The sequence below is a fragment of the Suncus etruscus genome, chromosome 8 (genome assembly GCF_024139225.1).
Source record: "Suncus etruscus isolate mSunEtr1 chromosome 8, mSunEtr1.pri.cur, whole genome shotgun sequence".
Lineage (NCBI taxonomy): Eukaryota > Metazoa > Chordata > Mammalia > Eulipotyphla > Soricidae > Suncus > Suncus etruscus.
Genome location: NC_064855.1, coordinates 100,113,435 through 100,126,145, shown reverse-complemented (window position 1 = coordinate 100,126,145; position 12,711 = coordinate 100,113,435). Strand labels below are relative to the sequence as shown.

The window sequence follows — 12,711 nt, the reverse complement described above, 5'->3', positions numbered from 1 at the left end:
TACAGGTACCTTTAGAGTGAACCACTATAAAGGAAACAGAAAATTATTTAGTCATTATGCACCTCTGGCTTGAATGATGTTTAAAGCATTTTGAGGTCATTATTATATGGTAGTATTTTTTGTTTTGTTTTGTTTTTGTTTTTGTTTTTTGCAGTGTAATGCCTACCAGAAGGATATTGACTTAAGAACAAGCTCAAATAGAGAGACTGAAAGCCTTTCTAGAGTACAGGTCAGTGTGGGGTGGGGAGGAAGGATACTTGGGATATTGGTGTTAGGAATATAGCACTGGTGAAGGTTTATATATATATATATATTTACATATATACTTATATATAAATAAAATCAAAAAAGAAAAGAAAAAAAGATAAGGCCTCCCAATGATTACCACAGGTTGTGTTCTTTTCACTGACTGTATAGAAAGAGGAGGTACAGTAAATGCTCCCCATATATACCTCAAACCAGGCCCTTGCCTGGTCTGTATTGTGAATGGCGGAACAAAAAAAAACAAATATAGAGACTGAAATTACATCTCAGATTCATATGTTGATACCATTATTTCAAAGGAACTTGTATTTGTGGAAAAAAATAAACCTCAGGGATCCAAATGAGATTTAACTGATAGCTTTACAGAAAGTTCTTTTCTCAGATACTTTTCTTTCTCTTTATTTACTTTCTTCTGTCTATTTATATTTTTTGTTTAGTTTTTCAGGGGGGTGGTCACACCCAGTGGTGTTCGGAGCTTGATCCTAGCTGGGCACTCAGGGATTACTCCTAGCTGTTGTAGAAGAACCATATGTAGTGCTGGGAATCCCACTCAATTTGGCCATATGTAATTCACGTGTCCTACCCACCCCACTGTATTGCCTCTGGCCTCTTTCTATATCTGTCTTCATCTTTGTCTTTTCTTTATCTGTATGTTCGCCTCTCTGTCTCTCTCAATTTTCTCCTTATATACACACTTAGTGTGAATTAGCATGTGAACAAAGTCTAGAGTCAGAGGCACCTCGTGAAGTAGCCACCAGCCCTGAAGTTATATTTCCATATTTTACCATGGATTTACATTTCCTTCATCTGAAATTAAGAGAAATGTTTGCTTGTTTAGTCTACTACTTATCAAAGCAAAAATATCTCTTGAAGAAAATATATACTTTGAAAATATAAAATAAGACATTCATCTATGTCTCACATATATTATATACATTAATTTCAATGTTAATTTTTCATATATGATCTCATTGTTACATCATTTTTGTTTTAGTGCCTCCTTCATTGCATCACTACCTTGATTATTTATTTTATTCTGTTTATTATAAAATTTTGCATGTCTGTTTTGATTTTGCATGTCTGTTTGCTGGTTATGGCTCTAATATAATGTGATAATTTCTGGATAATTATACTATATTTTAAGATCAAAATAATGGCATCACAAATGTTCTGATGTACTAGTCACTTTTACTTTGTAAATCGGAATATACTGATATAAGTGTTGTAGACTGTCATTGATTGATCTAATACTGTTAATGGAATGTTAGGGAAAGGTAGATAGTATCAATAAAGCAGAGCAAAAGGTGACTCATCATGAAAGAGAAGACAGAAATAGAGTGAGGTATAAAGATAAAAGAAAAGACATAGAAATTGTTTGCAATGTAGGAGTCAGAAAGTACTAGGAAGCATATTTGCCTATACAGTATACAATTAACAGAAATACATTCCTACTAAAACCATTATTTTATCAATTTGCTCTCCAGATCATAATGTAATATTCTGTGTTATTTTAAACCACTAAATTTGGGAAGATTTCTTTCAGATCTTTAAAACAAACATATCAGAGGTGGGAGAGATAGCACAGCGGTAGGGTATTTTCCTTGCACATGGCTTACCCAGGATGAACCTGGATTCGATCCCTAGCATTCCATATGGTCCCCAAGCCAGGAGTAATTTCTGAGCACATAGCCAGTAGTAACCCCTGAGCATCACAGGATGTGACCAAAAACAAAAACAATAAAAAACTTAAAACAAATATCTCTGTTAGATAACCTTTGCTTTTACCCAAATCAAAGGTGTGCTCCCATTTTCTCTTTCCTTTTCCCCTATCTCTCTTTTTTTGGTGGGGGCACACCCGATGACACCAGGGGGTACTCCTGGCTATGCACTCAGAAATCACTCCTGGCTTGGGGACAATATGGGATGCCTGGGGATCCAACCAATGTCCATCCTAGGTTAGCCACGTGCAAGGCAAATGCCTTACTGCTTGCATCACCACTCCAGCCCCTTCATCTATCTCTTTTATATGTAAAAGTTCACCTGGATCTCACTCCTCTGCTCAGTTGAATTTGTACTGGGAGAATAAAGAGAAATTTCAGTTTGGCTTGGTGTATGCAGCCAACCCAACTTAATGATTCTCTCCTGGGGCCGGGCGGTGGCGCTGGAGGTAAGGTGCCTGCCTTGCCTGCGCTAGCCTAGGACGGACCGCGGTTCGATCCCCCGGTGTCCCATATGGTCTCCCAAGAAGCCAGGAGCAACTTCTGAGCGCATAGCCAGGAGTAACCCCTGAGCGTCACAGGGTGTGGCCCAAAAACCAAAAAAAAAAAAAAAAAAAATGATTCTCTCCTGACTGGCTTAGTTTATTAATTCTTCACAGCTACCCTTTCCCCTTTTCAGATCCATCCACCTGGAATTGAAAATACAGTGAGTGGAGTGATTCAACAATATTTGTGTTGTCTTAAGCGGCTAAATATTAGGTAATATAGAAGTATTATAAATGAAAAATCACAACCCAATTGGGTTATGAAATCTAATGGCCATTTTAAGATTCACTCATGAAAACATTATTCTTGTAGAAAAAAATCTAAAACAGCTATTCAAGTTAATGAAGTAGTATACACAATAGTTTCCATTAATGAATAAATTAATATAGGCAAATTTATTTTTAATATATAGAGTAAAGGTTGACTTTATTATTAGAAATGGATACTTGCTACTATTAAATCAAAACTTAAGATTATTTTACTAAGTTACGGTTGATATTCAAGGGGTTTGAGAAAATATCAGGCATCATGGAATTTTTATTTTATGTGGCCAATTCCAGTTTGATGCCCATAACATGTTGTCATCAGAGTGTTACCAAATGAGATTCCTGGACATAGAGCCAGGACTAATCCCAACAGTCCTCCCCCAAAAAGCAAACAAACAAACAAAAAATACCCTTCTATTCAAGCTAAAAAGAGAATGAGAGGCGGGGAGAGGGATGAACCAAAAAAAAAAAAAAAGAAAAAGAGATGTTAAAGGGGCAGGAAAAAGATCATAAAGCCACTAGAACCAGAAAACAAAAAGTTCCAGAATTCTAATAAAACAGAAACAAGTATAACTGAAAGAAAAGATAATTAAGTAAAGAATTTAAAATTGAATATACCCTTGATAATGAATTAAATGCAGAAATGAGATTTATAGTGTGACTTAATTTGTTATATGGCTAAACAGAGTTTTGAAAGAGAAAAAATTAAAGATATAAAATTAATATAGTACTTCTTATATTATATTTAGTAATGGAATAATTTAATAAAAACCTGAAGGGTTTTTAAATGTCTAAATAAAAGCATTAAATCTGAAGGGTCTCTTATTATCTAAATAAAAACAGGAAATACTGAATAAACAAAAAAATTTGGTTAAAAATTTAGAGCTCAGAAAAATAGCGATTATCTTTTAGTTATTTTAATTTTATTAATACATTTTATTATTGATAGCATACAATAGGCAGGTAATAAGAAATATGGTCACAAAAATAAGAAAATCCTATTTTAGCTGAAAATTAAGCTATGTAGTAACCAGTTTTGAAAATGAAAAAAATTTACTAGAAAGTATTATTATTTAATAATGAAATATCATTAAAAATGTGTTGGGAGTGTTGGGATTAGTCCTGGATCTATGTCCAGGAATCTGATTTGGTAACACTCTGGTGAAAACATGTTATGGGCATCAAACTGGAATTGGCCACATAAAATAAAAATTCCATGATACTTGATATTTTCTCAAACCCCTTAATCCACCATAACTTAGTAAAATAATCTTAAGTTTTGATTTAAAAAATGATGTATTTATATACAAATATCAACAGTGATATGTATAGTGCTTCATTCAATAATTTATTTAAGGCCTTTCGAATGTGTTGGGTAACAATTTATTATTGACTTAACTGAGGATAAACAATATATAAAAATATATCCTTTCATAAAACGTTTGGTGCTTATTATCACTTTACCTTAGCTGTCAAAGAGTCGTACTCAATTTTGTAAGCAATAAAAGTCCAGGTCATGCATATATCTAACTATACATTAATTTATTATTCGGCACTGCATATATAGATGTTGAGAATTAAAGAAAACTTATGATTCTCCATATTTTAGAAGGTCTGAGTGAAGGCCCCAAATCCAAATAACTATATAAAAGCAAGCAACTGCATTAATTCAAAATATTATTTATGATTCAATCTGCATTATCAGTTTCTATGCTTGTCAACAGAGCAAATTATATGCCTGAGGCCAATTCATGATTATGTATTACTTTTTGAGTTATTACTAAAGCAAAATTCCAGAGCATACACTAAAGATCATATTATTAGTAAAAAGTAAAACATATTTATTAATTGTTATTTATGATAATGTAACTTGTTACATATATTTATAACTAATGTTGAAAAGCTTTATATTCATGGGATTTATTGTAACTATGAGAGCTCTGGTTGTCCTGTGTTTATCCAATTATGGAATTTCAGTGAATGGAATCACATTTTTTTAAAAAGTCAACTATGTTTAAATATTTGTCCTAGAATCAGCAGTGCTCATGTTTTACCTCTTGTTTGGCATTTAAGGAATTTTTCTGGCTGTCTTGGTGAACCATATATGTGCCAGGAATTGATCCCAGGTTAGCAGCATGCAGACAAGCTTCCTACCAACTATTCTATTGCTCCTCCCCCCAGTATTATTTTTTTTCATATCACCAGTGTTTTTACCTTGATCTCAATGTTTAAGTGCTTAGTGCTGTTTAGTATATTAATGTGTTCTAATTGGTTATGGAAATTCAACATAATACTATCTTTTTTATGTTTATTAGAATGTTATTTCCTACATCATTGGCAGTAAGGATTTGTCTAAGAGAATTGATATTTAATCTAAATTCTTGGAATGGAGAAAGAGCACATCGTTTAAGCACTTACCTTGCATTCAACCTGTGTTTCTTTGATTCCTGGCAACATTTATCAGTCAGTCCTCAAGCATCACAAGGATTTATTTCTGAGCAAAGACAAAGGTACAAATGGACACAAAGCCCAACATTTTTTGACTATATACATTATAATTTCCACCTCAAGAAAATTGCCACTTCATCAAAAAATAAAAATCAACTCAGGTTTTAAAGTAGAATTTAGTCTGAACCAAATTTTACTTGATCTTTTCAGCACTTTTTCAAGTTCATCCATCCACACTCAACTCCCTCAAAACTGGCCCTCTGAACTGGCTTAGACAGACTATTTCCTGCAGATATGCCCCCCAAGATTTCCTAGGGCTTAAACCCCAAGGTTTTATTAGGCCCACCTTCAACTTTACCAGATCATCTTTTTTCCAAGATGTAGAACAAATCTCTCTGATCTGCTGAATATAGTAAAAGATCTCATTTCTCTCTTCTGCTGATAAGTATCACACCACTTTAAACAATCTTCCACCACTTTCTACCTTACAAGTATAAATCTAATGATTTTACTCTACTTCTCAGAACATCAACCTTGATTAATGACAAATGCAAACTAAACAACTAGAAACCATCACTACATACTTTGCAAAATTGGATTCTTTACCGTCTTGAAATCTCTAAGCAGTGTTACAATTCCAAAAAAGATATTTTTCAGCCACCATTAAAATTGTGACTTTAATATCTTTTTCTTTTTTTTTTGGTTTTTGGTCACCCCTGGTGGTGCTCAGAGGTTACTCCTGGCTCTCTGCTCAGAAGTCTTCCCTGGTAGACTCCAGGGACCAAAAAGGATTTCAGGAATTGGACCAGGCTTGATTCCAGGTAGGCCGCCTGCAAACGAGGTAACACTGTGCTATCACTCTGGCTCAGTGATTTTAATATCTTAATTACATTTTTCTCACTTTATTTTCCTTGTGTGCTATATGTCATATATCCAAATGCAAACCATGCTATTAATCTTTAATTTTTATTCAATTTTAAGTCCCTTCCATGTTCCAAAGCAAGTTCTATTAATGCTTATGGTGTTATTGTTTTTCAAAATCAGTTACAATTTAAAAAATTATCTCGTTTCTTTTATAGGGCTTGAGTCAAAACATTCCTAGTATTTCTATAAAGAAAGATCAGAGAAAAATGTCACATAAAGCACTTCACAAGATCATGCATAATCTTAAATATAAGAGAATTTTAAAATTGGAAAAAATTCAAAATCTATGTTTAGATTATGAGGACATGACATTTCCTTTTAATTGCATGATGACATGTGAAATTCACATCCTCATGGAAATCAATCCAAGTTTGTTTTTGTTTTTGTTTTTACCCAAACAGCCATCAAAAAGCAATGAATGGAGTGAATGTGGGCAACCTCTCCCCATCTCCTCATACTTCCAGAATACCTAGAAGCCTAAAACATGTTCCACAAAAGCCACAGTATCACTAATAGTCTTTTGAATTCCTGGACAGTGCATCCCACTATGTTTTTAGCACTGTCTACCAACTATATTTTTTTAGTACTGTCTACCAACTATATTTTTTTAGTACTGTCTACCCTGTGGTAACACACAAATTTTGATGCCAATGTGTAGCTGAAGTCACTTAATATTCAGAAACAAATGAAAGAACAGAATGATCAGGTATCAACAAGAGTTTCTCAACTTTCTGATAATGACTTAATGACTTTATTGGAGATACAATGATTTTTACAAATTTGCTTGTTACTGTGTTTTTAATTATTTTTCTTCTCTTTTGTATATTTTTTTCACTTTCTATTATTTTAGTAATTTTGCTTTCAGTTATCTGAAAACAAATGTATTACAATCACTATATCAACAATGTAATGCATTATCTTTAGCTAAAGTAAATTAAAAAGAAAGCACTATAATAATTTTACTAGCTTAAAAATGTTAATTGTAGGGGACTGGAGAGTGGCACAAGCAGTAGGGTGTTTGCCTTACACACATTGACCTAGATGGACTACGTTTCGATCGCCCAATGTCCCATATGGTTCTCCAAGCCAGGAGCGATTTCTGAACGCAGAGCCAGGAGTAACCCCTGAATGTCACTGGGTGTGGCACAAAAACCAAAAAAAAAAAAAAAAAAAGTTGACTGGATATGTTTATATGTGCATTTTATTTAAATATTAGAAAATGCCTGTGAAACCTTATTTACTTTATATAAACTTAAACAAAACATTTACTAAAATGTTAGAAATTATAAATTATATTTTACTCGTATTTAATTTAAATTTAATTTAATACTGAGGTCAGAGAGATAGATAAGAGTGAAAGGCACTCATATTGGCCAACCCAATTTGATCCCCTACATAAAATATGGTCTCTTTATAACTTTCAGGAGTTATTTCTTTGTTCAGAGCCAATATTAGCTCTAATTATTGCCAAGTGAGGTCCATAAAAAGCAAAACAAAAAATAATTTGAGTCTAAATTAAATATACTGTTGTTTAATAAATACTCTCACTATCTAGTATTAAAACTTTTCAACCAGGAGAAGCAATAATGTATAAATTAAAATTTGAAGAAACTTTTTAATACATATTTTTATAATGAATTATTAACATTATTAGTTAATACATTACATTTTAAATAATTAAAATCATATTGCTTCCTTCCTCCTATGTACATACTTAGAAGTCTTTCTTAAATAGCTCTACTAGATTTTTAAGTTAACTTTTTTTTTTTTTGGTTTTTGGTTTTTGGGCCACAGCTGGCAGTGCTCAGGGGTTACTCCTGGCTGTCTGCTCAGAAATAGCTCCTGGCAGGCATGGGGGACCATATGGGACACCGGGATTCGAACCAACCACCTTTGGTCCTGGATTGGCTGCTTGCAAGGCAAATGCCACTGTGCTATCTCTCCGGGCCCTTAAGTTAACTTCTTAAGTAAATAGAATGTTAATAAAGGAGTCCTGGTGAAGAAAGTTTAAATTAATTTGATTCTAAGTAAAATTTAATTTACATTAATTAATACACATAAAAAAATAGTCTCCTGTTTACAATCCTATTAAATTTTTAAAAACATTGTATTTGGGTCTAAATTAAATATATTTTTGTTCTCAAAAATACTTCCTGCCTAAGTTCTTGAATAAATTATCAACATATACAATAACTTCAGCTTCAATTAGAGAGCATAGTATTAATCCAACCACAAAATTCATGTTTAGAATACATATGTTATTTCTATTTGAAAATCCAAATTAATTAGTTTTAGAGAAAAAAATTATATTTAATATTTTAATTAAAGTCATTTGTATTTAATTTATTTATGTGCCAAGTTCAATATTGCTTCTCACAAATCACATTAGTAGCAAAATAAAATAAAAATTAAATAAATTAGTTAAAATAAAAAGAAAAGAAAAGAAAAAGAAAATATCAAAATATTAAAAATCAAAAATCAAAAAAAATTAGAGCATCACTTTTTTGCAAATATAAAAGTCATATTACTATCTTTGAAGTATCTCACATAAATCCAGTAATAATCTATATTTAATAATGATAGAATTTTCTGTGAAAATTAGGGAACTTATTGAATCAGTAAATCAATTACATTAATAGATTTATAATTGAATCAATTCTAAGTTTCTCTAAATGATTATTCCACAGATGAACACTAAAATCAGTAGCTATAAGAAACATCAATGCATATCTTCATCCTTGCATCACTTTCCAATGTCATACTTATCTTTATAGAGAAAAACTTAAATTCCAGAGAGAGTGAGATATTTCATATTGAAACTAAAGTTAATAAATAGTTGAAGAACTGAGATATTGTAAATGTCGAGTTCAGGGGCCGGAGAGATAGCACAGCAGTAGGTCATTTGCCTTGCATGCAGCCGAACAGGAAGGACATTGGTTCGAATCCCACCATTCCATATGGTCCCCAGTGCCTGCAAGAACCTACTTCTGAGCTCAGAGCCAAGAGTAACCCTAAGCCAGCCAGTGTAGCCCAAAATCCAAAAAAAAAAAAGTCATTTTCATTTCACCTTAATTTTTCTCATCACATTGAAGGAAAAAAATTCATTATCTATATATTTGTTTAGTTTTCTTGGGGCTGCAACTGATGGTATCCATAGATGACTCTTGGGGCTGCAACTGATGGTATCCATAGATGACTCTTCAAGGAGTCCTCTTGGTGAAACACAAAATTTTTAAAATATGAAATCACTGAAAATAAATAATAAACTATATGATGTAAAAATACATCATTTTTCAAAGGTGGTATAGTAACTTTTAGATGATTATTACAAATAAGCTTGATTAAATAGTTATAGTAAAATCTAGTAAAAGTTCCAAAGATTAAAATCTGGTGTACTCCTTGTCTCTATAAATTAATAGTTAACCTTGAGTTATTTACATGAAAATTCTCAGATAAATCTGATAGAAAAGAATTGTGAGATTATAAAATTCAAGTAAAATCAAAGGGACAATAATATGTAAGTCAGTTTCTATAAGGCACATCACTATAAGATACTAAAAATATAAACTTTCATAAATATTCATTAATTAAAACATCATACTTCTCAAAGTACTACAAAGTAATAATTCCAAGTTCAGAACAAACTCAATATGACAACAACCATCTGATACTGAAAACAAAACATGCCTGTGTATTTAGAATATGTGTGTGATGAATCTCTTAAAATAAAGCCAGATTAATAAGGCATTACTATGAGAAAAGATTAATTTTTTAACTCACTCCAAAACATAACCAAATTTCAGATGGCTTTCACCTCTCAATGTTAACAAAAAAAAAAATGAGGGTATTTAGAGAAAATGTGGAGAAACATTCTTGATAGTTTCTAAATGCTTTCTTATGTAGGATACTGAAAGTATTTTTCAAAATTTTAGTATCTGGGCCAGAAAAATAGTACAGTGGATAGGTTGTTTGTCTTTCATATTGTTGACCTGGGACTGACCACCAGGCCTCATATGGTCTGCCATTACTATGAGTGATTCCCAAGTGCAAGAAAACTACACAGCACTTCTGATTGTGGCAAAAAGGAAGAAAAAGAAAGAAAGAAAGAAAGAAAGAAAGAAAGAAAGAAAGAAAGAAAGAAAGAAAGAAAGAAAGAAAGAAAGAAAGAAAGAAAGAAAGAAAGAAAGGAAGGAAGGAAGGAAGGAAGGAAGGAAGGAAGGAAGGAAGGAAGGAAGGAAGGAAGGAAGGAAGGATGGAAAGAAGGAAAGAAGGAAAGAAGGAAAGAAGGAAGGAAGAAAGAAGAAAGAAAGAAAGAAAGAAAGAAAGAAAGAAAGAAAGAAAGAAAGAAAGAAAGAAAGAAAGAAAGAAAGAAAGAAAGAAAGAAAGAAAGAGAGAGAGAGAGAGAGAAAGAAAGACATGGAAGGAAGGAAGGAAGGAAGGAAGGAAGGAAGGAAGGAAGGAAGGAAGGAAGGAAGGAAGGAAGGAAGGAAGGAAGGAAGGAAGGAAGGAAGGAAGGAAGGAAGGAAGGAAGGAAGGAATACAACTCCTCTTCCAAATAACTCACCAAAATTAATAGCTTGACCTAAGTTACTACTATTTTTTTTCCTTAAAGAACATAATTGAAAAGGGGAAGATACTTGATATGAAGAAATAATAAATTTACAAAACTGATTAAATACACACATATATGACATACTACATACACTACAGAGATAGTTCCTATGATATTGTTTTAATCCCTGACATTTTATCTGGTCTCCTAAACCCCACCAGAAGTACAACAGGCTGCAGTCTAAAAGTCAAACAAAATGACACCACAGAGTCAGAGAGAGATATTTGAGTTTAAACCTTCTGAGTTCAAACTTCAAAATTAGAACTTTGAAGACATGTTTGAACTTGCTCTTCTTTCAGTCCTCTCCCCTCCCTACCCCTCCTCTCCTCTCGCTCCTCACTTCTCTCCTCCTCTACTCTCCTCTCTTACTCTCCTCCCATCCCTATTCTTTCCTTCTCTCTCCTCCTCTCTCCTCCTCTCCTCTTCCCTCCTCTCCAGTCCTCTCCCCAACTCTCCTCTCCACTCCTTTACTCTTCTCCTCTCCCCTCCTTTCCTCTCCTCTCTTCACCTCTCCCTTTTTTCCTCTTCTCCACTCTTCTCCCTTCCCATCCTCTCCACTTCTCTTTCCCTTCTCTTTTCTTAGCAGCTTCTCTTATCTTTTGTTCTATTCTCTTCAACTCTCTGACATTCTCTTCTCCTCTCCTCTCTCTTTTTAAATCTCCCAATTCTCTTAATAATGGATTTACACCCACACAAAACTCTCCCATACCATACAGGATGTTAATTTAGTTTACAAGAGCACGGGTTGAAAAAATGTGTGATGGCTATGGGGCATTGCCTAGGGATTTACTAGTTAGATGTGTCCCCCTATTTTATTTGAAAGATCTTAACAGATGCTTAAACTTAGTTATTAAAGAGGCAAAAAATAATCAATAAAATGGACAATATTATTTTATTAATAAATGTCAACTGTTTTACAATATATCCATCATGTGGGAAAGAACTTTCTTATAGGATCAGTGTGTGAAATTGGTTCAATCATCTTGGGGAATGTTAGAATTCTGAATGAACACAACATATGCTTTACCATAACTCCATAATTCCTGCTCTTGATAGATTATATAGAATAGTCTTTTTTTGTTGTATACACAAATTCTTATAGCAAATCCAACAAGATACTCAATATTTTGATATATCCTACTAGTAATCAACATTCAAGTAAAAGCTTTGCTGATAAAGTTACATTTTAAAACATTATCATTGTCAAGGAATGATTTACATTTAATATATTAATAAAATAATTTTTTAAAAGTAATGTTGAATAAAGTAAAGAAAAATTTAATAGCTAGGGTTTTTTTTTGAAGAGTAAAATAGTTTTATAGAGATAGGATACTGAGTCGAAGTAAACTGATTTAAGAAAGAGAAATAGTGAGAATAATGAAACAGCAAGATATAAAAGACAGCCTTGCCCTAAAAAGGACACAGAACAATTCCAGAGTAGAATGCTATAAAATAAGGAAGAGATTATACACTCAAAGATAGGAAGATCATATACCACAGAGTGGAGATTACTAAAAGCTATTTCCTGTATACAAAATATTAAAATAGGCAGCATTATACAATTACCTTGCTCAATTTGTGTACAAGTATTGATCAAGGCATATTTATATGTGCAGTTTCTTAAAAATTCATTAAATTTTAAGAGAAAGTCATAAAATAAAGAAATTTTAGCCTCAGGGAACATGAACTTGGGACACAGATATGTGACTTCAATTTTATCTTTAAAACCTTCAAGTGTGTGAATCATAAATCATGAAACAATGAAGGGAAAGAGCAATAACTGCAAAATTGTGACTGCACATGGAGGCAGAGGATGACATCTGTACTGTCCTTCATTCACATCTGCATATCTTGTGTCAACATTTGAAAAAATCCCATTTAAATAGGTTTCCCTATATTCCACTCTACATTGTTATGCACCTAAGATATGTGA

At 32.7% G+C, this 12,711-nt stretch overlaps 1 non-coding gene across 1 annotated transcript; it reads left to right on the top strand.

The window, feature by feature from the left end:
* Positions 1-368: 368 nt before the first annotated feature.
* On the top strand, positions 369-500 carry LOC126016614 (small nucleolar RNA SNORA51). Its single transcript, XR_007498404.1, has one exon. It is a non-coding gene; the product is annotated as a small nucleolar RNA SNORA51 (small nucleolar RNA).
* Positions 501-12,711: the final 12,211 nt, after the last annotated feature.